Consider the following 8,584-nt stretch of genomic DNA (forward strand, 5'->3'; position numbering starts at 1 on the left):
GTGTTTAAGTGGTTGCTAGGGTGTTTGAACTGGTTGCTATGGTGTTCCTGGTGGTTGCTAGGTGTTCTCAGTGGTTGCTAGGGTGTTCTAAGTGGTTGCTAGGGTGTTCTAAAGGGTTGCTAGGTGTTCCAGGTGGTTGCTAGGGTGTTTTATGTGATTGCTAAGGTGTTCTAATTGGTTGCTAGGTGGTTGCTATGGTGTTCAAAGTGGTTGCTAGGTGGTTGCTATGGTCTTCAAAGTGGTTGCTAGGTGGTTGCTAGGGTGTTCCAGGTGGTTGCTAGGGTATTCTAGGTTGTTGCTAGGGTGTTCCAGGTGGTTGCTATGGTGTTCTAGGTGGTTGCTAGAGTGTTCTAAGCGGTTGCTAGGGTGTTTTAAAGGGTTGCTAGGTGGTTGCTAGGTGGTTTCTAGGGTGTTCCAGGTGGTTGCTAGGGTGTTCTAAGTGGTTGCTAGGGTGTTCTAAAGGGTTGCTAGGGTGTTCCAGGGGGTTGCTAGGGTGTTTTATGTGGTTGCTAAGGTGTTCTAAGTGGTTGCTATGGTGTTCAAAGTGGTTGCTAGGTGGTTGCTAGGGTGTTCCAGGTGGTTGCTAGGGTGTTCTAAGTGGTTGCTAGGGTGTTCTAAGTGGTTGCTAGGTGGTTGCTAGGTGGTTGCTAGGGTGTTCCAGGTGGTTGCTAGGGTGTTCTAAGTGGTTGCTAGGGTGTTCTAAAGGGTTGCTAGGGTGTTCCAGGTGGTTGCTAGGGTGTTTTATGTGGTTGCTAAGGTGTTCTAAGTGGTTGCTAGGTGGTTGCTATGGTGTTCAAAGTGGTTGCTAGGTGGTTGCTAGGGTGTTCCAGGTGGTTGCTAGGGTGTTCTAAGTGGTTGCTAGGGTGTTCTAAAGGGTTGCTAGGGTGTTCCAGGTGGTTGCTAGGGTGTTTTTATGTGGTTGCTAGGGTGTTCTAAGTGGTTGCTAGGGTGTTCAAAGTGGTTGCTAGGGTGTTCCGGTTGGTTGCTAGGTGTTCTAAGTGGTTGCTACGGTGTTCTAAGTGGTTGCTAGGGTGTTCTAAAGGTTGCTGGGTGGTTGCTAGGGTGTTCAAAGTGGTTGCTAGGGTTGTTCCAGGTGGTTGCTACGGTGTTCTAAGTGGTTGCTAGGGTGTTCCAGGTGGTTGCTAGGGTGTTTTATGTGGTTGCTAGGGTGTTCTAAGTGGTTTGCTAGGGTGTTCTAAGTGGTTGCTAGGGTGTTCCAGGTGGTTGCTAGGGTGTTCCGGTGGTTGCTAGGGTGTTCTAAGTGGTTGCTACGTGTTCTAAGTGGTTGCTAGGGTGTTCTAAAGGGTTGCTGGGTGGTTGCTAGGGTGTTCAAAGTGGTTGCTAGGGTGTTCTAGGTGGTTGCTACGGTGTTCTAAGTGGTTGCTAGGGTGTTCTAAAGGGTTGCTATGTGGTTGCTAGGGTGTTTTAAGTGGTTGCTAGGGTGTTCAAAAGGGTTGCTAGGGTGTTCAAAGTGGTTGCTAGGGTGTTCCGGTTGGTTGCTAGGGTGTTCTAAGTGGTTGCTACGGTGTTCTAAAGGGTTGCTAGGTGGTTGCTAGGGTGTTCAAAGTGGTTGCTAGGGTGTTCTAGGTGGTTGCTACGGTGTTCTAAGTGGTTGCTAGGGTGTTCTAAAGGGTTGCTAGGTGGTTGCTAGGGTGTTCAAAGTGGTTGCTAGGGTGTTCCAGGTGGTTGCTAGGGTGTTCAAAGTGGTTGCTAGGGTGTTCTAGGTGGTTGCTAGGGTGTTCTAAGTGGTTGCTAGGGTGTTCTAAAGGGTTGCTAGGTGGTTGCTATGGTGTTCAAAGTGGTTGCTAGGTGGTTGCTAGGGTGTTCCAGGTGGTTGCTAGGGTGTTCTAAGTGGTTGCTAGGGTGTTCTAAGTGGTTGCTAGGGTGTTCTAAGTGGTTGCTAGGGTGTTCCAGGTGGTTGCTAGGGTGTTCTAAGTGGTTGCTACGGTGCTCTAAGTGGTTGCTAGGGTGTTCTAAAGGGTTGCTAGGTGATTGCTATGGTCTTCAAAGTGGTTGCTAGGGTGTTCAAAAGGGTTGCTAGGGTGTTCTAAGTGGTTGCTAGGGTGTTCAAAGTGGTTGCTAGGGTGTTCCGGTTGGTTGCTAGGGTGTTCTAAGTGGTTGCTAGGGTGTTCTAAAGGGTTGCTAGGTGGTTGCTAGGGTGTTCAAAGTGGTTGCTAGGGTGTTCTAGGTGGTTGCTACGGTGTTCTAAGTGGTTGCTAGGGTGTTCTAAAGGGTTGCTAGGTGGTTGCTAGGGTGTTCAAAGTGGTTGCTAGGGTGTTCCAGGTGGTTGCTAGGGTGTTCAAAGTGGTTGCTAGGGTGTTCTAGGTGGTTGCTAGGGTGTTCTAAGTGGTTGCTAGGGTGTTCTAAAGGGTTGCTAGGTGGTTGCTATGGTGTTCAAAGTGGTTGCTAGGTGGTTGCTAGGGTGTTCCAGGTGGTTGCTAGGGTGTTCTAAGTGGTTGCTAGGGTGTTCTAAGTGGTTGCTAGGGTGTTCCAGGTGGTTGCTAGGGTGTTCCAGGTGGTTGCTAGGGTGTTCTAAGTGGTTGCTACGGTGCTCTAAGTGGTTGCTAGGGTGTTCTAAAGGGTTGCTAGGTGATAGCTATGGTCTTCAAAGTGGTTGCTAGGTGGTTGCTAGGGTGTTCCAGGTGGTTGCTAGGGTGTTCCAGGTGGTTGCTATGGTGTTCTAGGTGGTTGCTAGAGTGTTCTAAGCGGTTGCTAGGGTGTTTTAAAGGGTTGCTAGGTGGTTGCTAGGTGGTTTCTAGGGTGTTCCAGGTGGTTGCTAGGGTGTTCTAAGTGGTTGCTAGGGTGTTCTAAAGGGTTGCTAGGGTGTTCCAGGGGGTTGCTAGGGTGTTTTATGTGGTTGCTAAGGTGTTCTAAGTGGTTGCTATGGTGTTCAAAGTGGTTGCTAGGTGGTTGCTAGGGTGTTCCAGGTGGTTGCTAGGGTGTTCTAAGTGGTTGCTAGGGTGTTCTAAGTGGTTGCTAGGTGGTTGCTAGGTGGTTGCTAGGGTGTTCCAGGTGGTTGCTAGGGTGTTCTAAGTGGATGCTAGGGTGTTCTAAAGGGTTGCTAGGGTGTTCCAGGTGGTTGCTAGGGTGTTTTATGTGGTTGCTAAGGTGTTCTAAGTGGTTGCTAGGTGGTTGCTATGGTGTTCAAAGTGGTTGCTAGGTGGTTGCTAGGGTGTTCCAGGTGGTTGCTAGGGTGTTCTAAGTGGTTGCTAGGGTGTTCTAAAGGGTTGCTAGGGTGTTCCAGGTGGTTGCTAGGGTGTTTTATGTGGTTGCTAAGGTGTTCTAAGTGGTTGCTAGGTGGTTGCTACGGTGTTCTAAGTGGTTGCTAGGGTGTTCTAAAGGGTTGCTAGGTGGTTGCTATGGTGTTCAAAGTGCTTGCTAGGTGGTTGCTAGGGTGTTCCAGGTGGTTGCTAGGGTGTTCTAGGTGGTTGCTAGGGTGTTCTAAGTGGTTGCAAGGGTGTTTTAAAGGGTTGCTAGGTGGTTGCTATGGTGTTCAAAGTGGTTGCTAGGTGGTTGCTAGGGTGTTCCAGGTGGTTGCTAGGGTGTTCTAAGTGGTTGCTAGGGTGTTCAAAGTGGTTGCTAGGGTGTCCCAGGTGGTTGCTAGGGTGTTTTATGTGGTTGCTAAGGTGTTCTAAGTGGTTGCTAGGTGGTTGCTAGGGTGTTCCAGGTGGTTGCTAGGGTGTCCCAGGTGGTTGCTAGGATGTTTTATGTGGTTGCTAAGGTGTTCTAAGTGGTTGCTAGGTGGTTGCTAGGGTGTTCAAGGTGGTTGCTAAGGTGTTCTAAGTGGTTGCTAGGTGGTTGCTAGGGTGTTCAAAGTGGTTGCTAGGGTGTCCCAGGTGGTTGCTAGGGTGTTCTAGGTGGTTGCTAGGGTGTTCTAAGTGGTTGCTAGGGTGTTCTAAAGGGTTTCTAGGGTGTTCTAAGTGGTTGCTAGGGTGTACGAAAGGGTTGCTAGGTGGTTGCTAGGGTGTTCCAGGTGGTTGCTACGGTGTTCTAAGTGGTTGCTAGGGTGTTCTAAAGGGTTGCTAGGTGGTTGCTATGGTGTTCAAAGTGGTTGCTAGGTGGTTGCTAGGGTGTTCCAGGTGGTTGCTAGGGTGTTCTAGGTTGTTGCTAGGGTGTTCCAGGGGGTTTCTAGGGTGTTCTAGGTGGTTGCTAGGGTGTTTTAAAGGGTTGCTAGGTGGTTGCTATGGTGTTCAAAGTGGTTGCTAGGTGGTTGCTAGGGTGTTCCAGGTGGTTGCTAGGGTGTTCTAAGTGGTTGCTAGGGTGTTCAAAGTGGTTGCTAGGGTGTCCCAGGTGGTTGCTAGGGTGTTTTATGTGGTTGCTAAGGTGTTCTAAGTGGTTGCTAGGTGGTTGCTAGGGTGTTCCAGGTGGTTGCTAGGGTGTTCTAAGTGGTTGCTAGGGTGTTCTAAAGGGTTGCTAGGTGGTTGCTATGGTGTTCAAAGTGGTTGCTAGGTGGTTGCTAGGGTGTTCTAAGTGGTTGCTAGGGTGTTCAAAAGGGTTGCTAGGGTGTTCTAAGGGGTTGCTAGGGTGTTCTAAAGGGTTGCTAGGTGGTTGCTATGGTCTTCAAAGTGGTTGCGAGGTGGTTGCTAGGGTGTTCCAGGTGGTTGCTAGGGTGTTCTAAAGGGTTGCTAGGTGGTTGCTATGGTCTTCAAAGTGGTTGCTAGGTGGTTGCTAGGGTGTTCCAGGTGGTTGCTAGGGTATTCTAGGTTGTTGCTAGGGAGTTCCAGGTGGTTGCTAGGGTGTTCTAAGTGGTTGCTAGGGTGTTCAAAAGGGTTGCTAGGGTGTTCTAAGTGGTTGCTAGGGTGTTCCAGGTGGTTGCTAGGGTGTTCTAAGTGGTTGCTACGGTGTTCTAAAGGGTTGCTAGGTGGTTGCTAGGGTGTTCCAGGTGGTTGCTAGGGTGTTCTAAGTGGTTGCTAGGGTGTTCAAAGTGGTTGCTAGGGTGTTCCAGGTGGTTGCTACGGTGCTCTAAGTGGTTGCTAGGGTGTTCTAAAGGGTTGCTAGGTGGTTGCTATGGTCTTCAAAGTGGTTGCTAGGTGGTTGCTAGGGTGTTCCAGGTGGTTGCTATGGTGTTCTAGGTGGTTGCTAGGGTGTTCTAAGTGGTTTCTAGGGTGTTTTAAAGGGTTGCTAGGTGGTTTCTAGGGTGTTCCAGGTGGTTGCTAGGGTGTTCTAAGTGGTTGCTAGGGTGTTCTAAAGGGTTGCTAGGGTGTTCCAGGTGGTTGCTAGGGTGTTTTATGTGATTGCTAAGGTGTTCTAATTGGTTGCTAGGTGGTTAGTATGGTGTTCAAAGTGGTTGCTAGGTGGTTGCTAGGGTGTTCTAAGTGGTTGCTAGGGTGTTCAAAAGGGTTGCTAGGGTGTTCTAAGTGGTTGCTAGGGTGTTCAAAGTGGTTGCTAGGGTGTTCAAAGTGGTTGCTAGGGTGTTCCGGTTGGTTGCTAGGGTGTTCTAAAGGGTTGCTAGGTGGTTGCTAGGGTGTTCAAAGTGGTTGCTAGGGTGTTCTAGGTGGTTGCTACGGTGTTCTAAGTGGTTGCTAGGGTGTTCAAAAGGGTTGCTAGGTGGTTGCTATGGTGTTCAAAGTGGTTGCTAGGTGGTTGCTAGGGTGTTCCAGGTGGTTGCTAGGGTGTTCTAAGTGGTTGCTAGGATGTTCTAAGTGGTTGCTAGGGTGTTCTAAGTGGTTGCTAGGGTGTTCCAGGTGGTTGCTAGGGTGTTCTAGGTGGTTGCTAGGGTGTTCTAGGTGGTTGCTAGGGTGTTCTAAGTGGTTGCTAGGGTGTTCTAAAGGGTTGCTAGGTGGTTGCTATGGTGTTCAAAGTGGTTGCTAGGTGGTTGCTAGGGTGTTCCAGGTGGTTGCTAGGGTGTTCTAAGTGGTTGCTAGCGTGTTCTAAGTGGTTGCTAGGGTGTTCTAAGTGGTTGCTAGGGTGTTCCAGGTGGTTGCTAGGGTGTTCCAGGTGGTTGCTAGGGTGTTCTAAGTGGTTGCTACGGTGCTCTAAGTGGTTGCTAGGGTGTTCTAAAGGGTTGCTAGGTGATTGCTATGGTCTTCAAAGTGGTTGCTAGGTGGTTGCTAGGGTGTTCCCGGTGGTTGCTAGGGTATTCTAGGTTGTTGCTAGGGTGTTCCAGGTGGTTGCTATGGTGTTCTAGGTGGTTGCTAGAGTGTTCTAAGCGGTTGCTAGGGTGTTTTAAGGGGTTGCTAGGTGGTTGCTAGGTGGTTTCTAGGGTGTTCCAGGTGGTTGCAAGGGTGTTCTAAGTGGTTGCTAGGGTGGTCTAAAGGGTTGCTAGGGTGTTCCAGGGGGTTGCTAGGGTGTTTTATGTGGTTGCTAAGGTGTTCTAAGTGGTTGCTATGGTGTTCAAAGTGGTTGCTAGGTGGTTGCTAGGGTGTTCCAGGTGGTTGCTAGGGTGTTCTAAGTGGTTGCTAGGGTGTTCTAAGTGGTTGCTAGGTGGTTGCTAGGTGGTTGCTAGGGTGTTCCAGGTGGTTGCTAGGGTGTTCTAAGTGGTTGCTAGGGTGTTCTAAAGGGTTGCTAGGGTGTTCCAGGTGGTTGCTAGGGTGTTTTATGTGGTTGCTAAGGTGTTCTAAGTGGTTGCTAGGTGGTTGCTATGGTGTTCAAAGTGGTTGCTAGGTGGTTGCTAGGGTGTTCCAGGTGGTTGCTAGGGTGTTCTAGGTTGTTGCTAGGGTGTTCCAGGTGGTTGCTAGGGTGTTCTAGGTGGTTGCTAGGGTGTTTTAAAGGGTTGCTAGGTGGTTCCTATGGTGTTCAAAGTGGTTGCTAGGTGGTTGCTAGGGTGTTCCAGGTGGTTGCTAGGGTGTTCAAAGTGGTTGCTAGGGTGTCCCAGGTGGTTGCTAGGGTGTTCTAGGTGGTTGCTAGGGTGTTCTAAGTGGTTGCTAGGGTGTACGAAAGGGTTGCTAGGTGGTTGCTAGGGTGTTCCAGGTGGTTGCTACGGTGTTCTAAGTGGTTGCTAGGGTGTTCTAAAGGGTTGCTAGGTGGTTGCTATGGTGTTCAAAGTGGTTGCTAGGTGGTTGCTAGGGTGTTCCCGGTGGTTGCTAGGGTATTCTAGGTTGTTGCTAGGGTGTTCCAGGTGGTTGCTATGGTGTTCTAGGTGGTTGCTAGAGTGTTCTAAGCGGTTGCTAGGGTGTTTTAAGGGGTTGCTAGGTGGTTGCTAGGTGGTTTCTAGGGTGTTCCAGGTGGTTGCAAGGGTGTTCTAAGTGGTTGCTAGGGTGGTCTAAAGGGTTGCTAGGGTGTTCCAGGTGGTTGATAGGGTGTTCTAGGTTGTTGCTAGGGTGTTCCAGGTGGTTGCTAGGGTGTTCTAAGTGGTTGCTAGGGTGTTCTAAAGGGTTGCTAGGTGGTTGCTAGGATGTTCAAAGGGGGTGCTAGGGTGTTCTAAAGGGTTGCTAGGTGTTTGCTATGATGTTCAAAGTGGTTGCTAGGTGGTTGCTAGGGTGTTCCAGGTGGTTGCTAGGGTGTTCCAAGTGGTTGCTAGGTGGTTGCTAGGGTGTTCAAAGTGGTTGCTAGGTGGTTGCTATGGTGTTCAAAGTGGTTGCTAGGTGGTTGCTAGGGTGTTCAAAGTGGTTGCTAGGGTGTTCCAGGTGGTTGCTAGGGTGTTCTAAGTGGTTGCTAGGGTGTTCTAAAGGGTTGCTAGGTGGTTGCTAGGATGTTCAAAGGGGGTGCTAGGGTGTTCTAAAGGGTTGCTAGGTGTTTGCTATGGTGTTCCAGGTGGTTGCTAGGGTGTCCCAGGTGGTTGCTAGGGTGTTCTAAAGGGTTCCTAGGTGGTTGCTATGGTGTTCAAAGTGGTAGCTAGGTGGTTGCTAGGGTGTTCTAAGTGGTTGCTAGGGTGTTCCAGGTGGTTGCTAGGGTGTTCTAAGTGGTTGCTACGGTGTTCTAAGGGGTTGCTAGGGTGTTCTAAAGGGTTGCTAGGTGGTTGCTAGGGTGTTCAAAGGGGGTGCTAGGGTGTTCTAAAGGGTTGCTAGGTGGTTGCTATGGTGTTCCAGGTGGTTGCTAGGGTGTCCCAGTTGGTTGCTAGGGTGTTCTAAAGGGTTGCTAGCTGGTTGCTATGGTGTTCCAGGTGGTTGCTAGGGTGTCCCAGGTGGTTGCTAGGGTGTTTTATGTGGTTGCTAATGTGTTCTAAGTGGTTGCTAGGTGGTTGCTATGGTGTTCAAAGTGGTTGCTAGGTGGTTGCTAGGGTGTTCTAAGTGGTTGCTTGTGTGTACTAAAGGGTTGCTAGGTGGTTGCTAGGGTGGTCCAGGTGGTTGCTAGGGTGTTCCAGGTGGTTGCTAGGGTGTTCTAAGTGGTTGCTACGGTGTTATAAGTGGTTGCTAGGGTGTTCTAAAGGGTTGCTAGGTGGTTGCTAGGGTGTTCCAGGTGGTTGCTAGGGTGTTCTAAAAGGGTTGCTAGGGTGTTCCAGGTGGTTGCTAGGTGTTCTAGGTGTTGCTAGGGTGTTCCAGGTGGTTGCTATGGTGTTCTAGGTGGTTGCTAGGGTGTTTTAAGAGGGTTGCTAGGTGGTTGCTAGGGTGTTCCAGGTGGTTGCTAGGGTGTTCAAGTGGTTGCTAGGGTGTTCTAAAAAGGGTTGCTAGGGTGTTCCAGGTGGTTGCTAGGGTGTTTTATGTGG

Source organism: Anguilla anguilla, chromosome 6 (assembly GCF_013347855.1).
Source record: "Anguilla anguilla isolate fAngAng1 chromosome 6, fAngAng1.pri, whole genome shotgun sequence".
Classification (NCBI taxonomy): domain Eukaryota; kingdom Metazoa; phylum Chordata; class Actinopteri; order Anguilliformes; family Anguillidae; genus Anguilla; species Anguilla anguilla.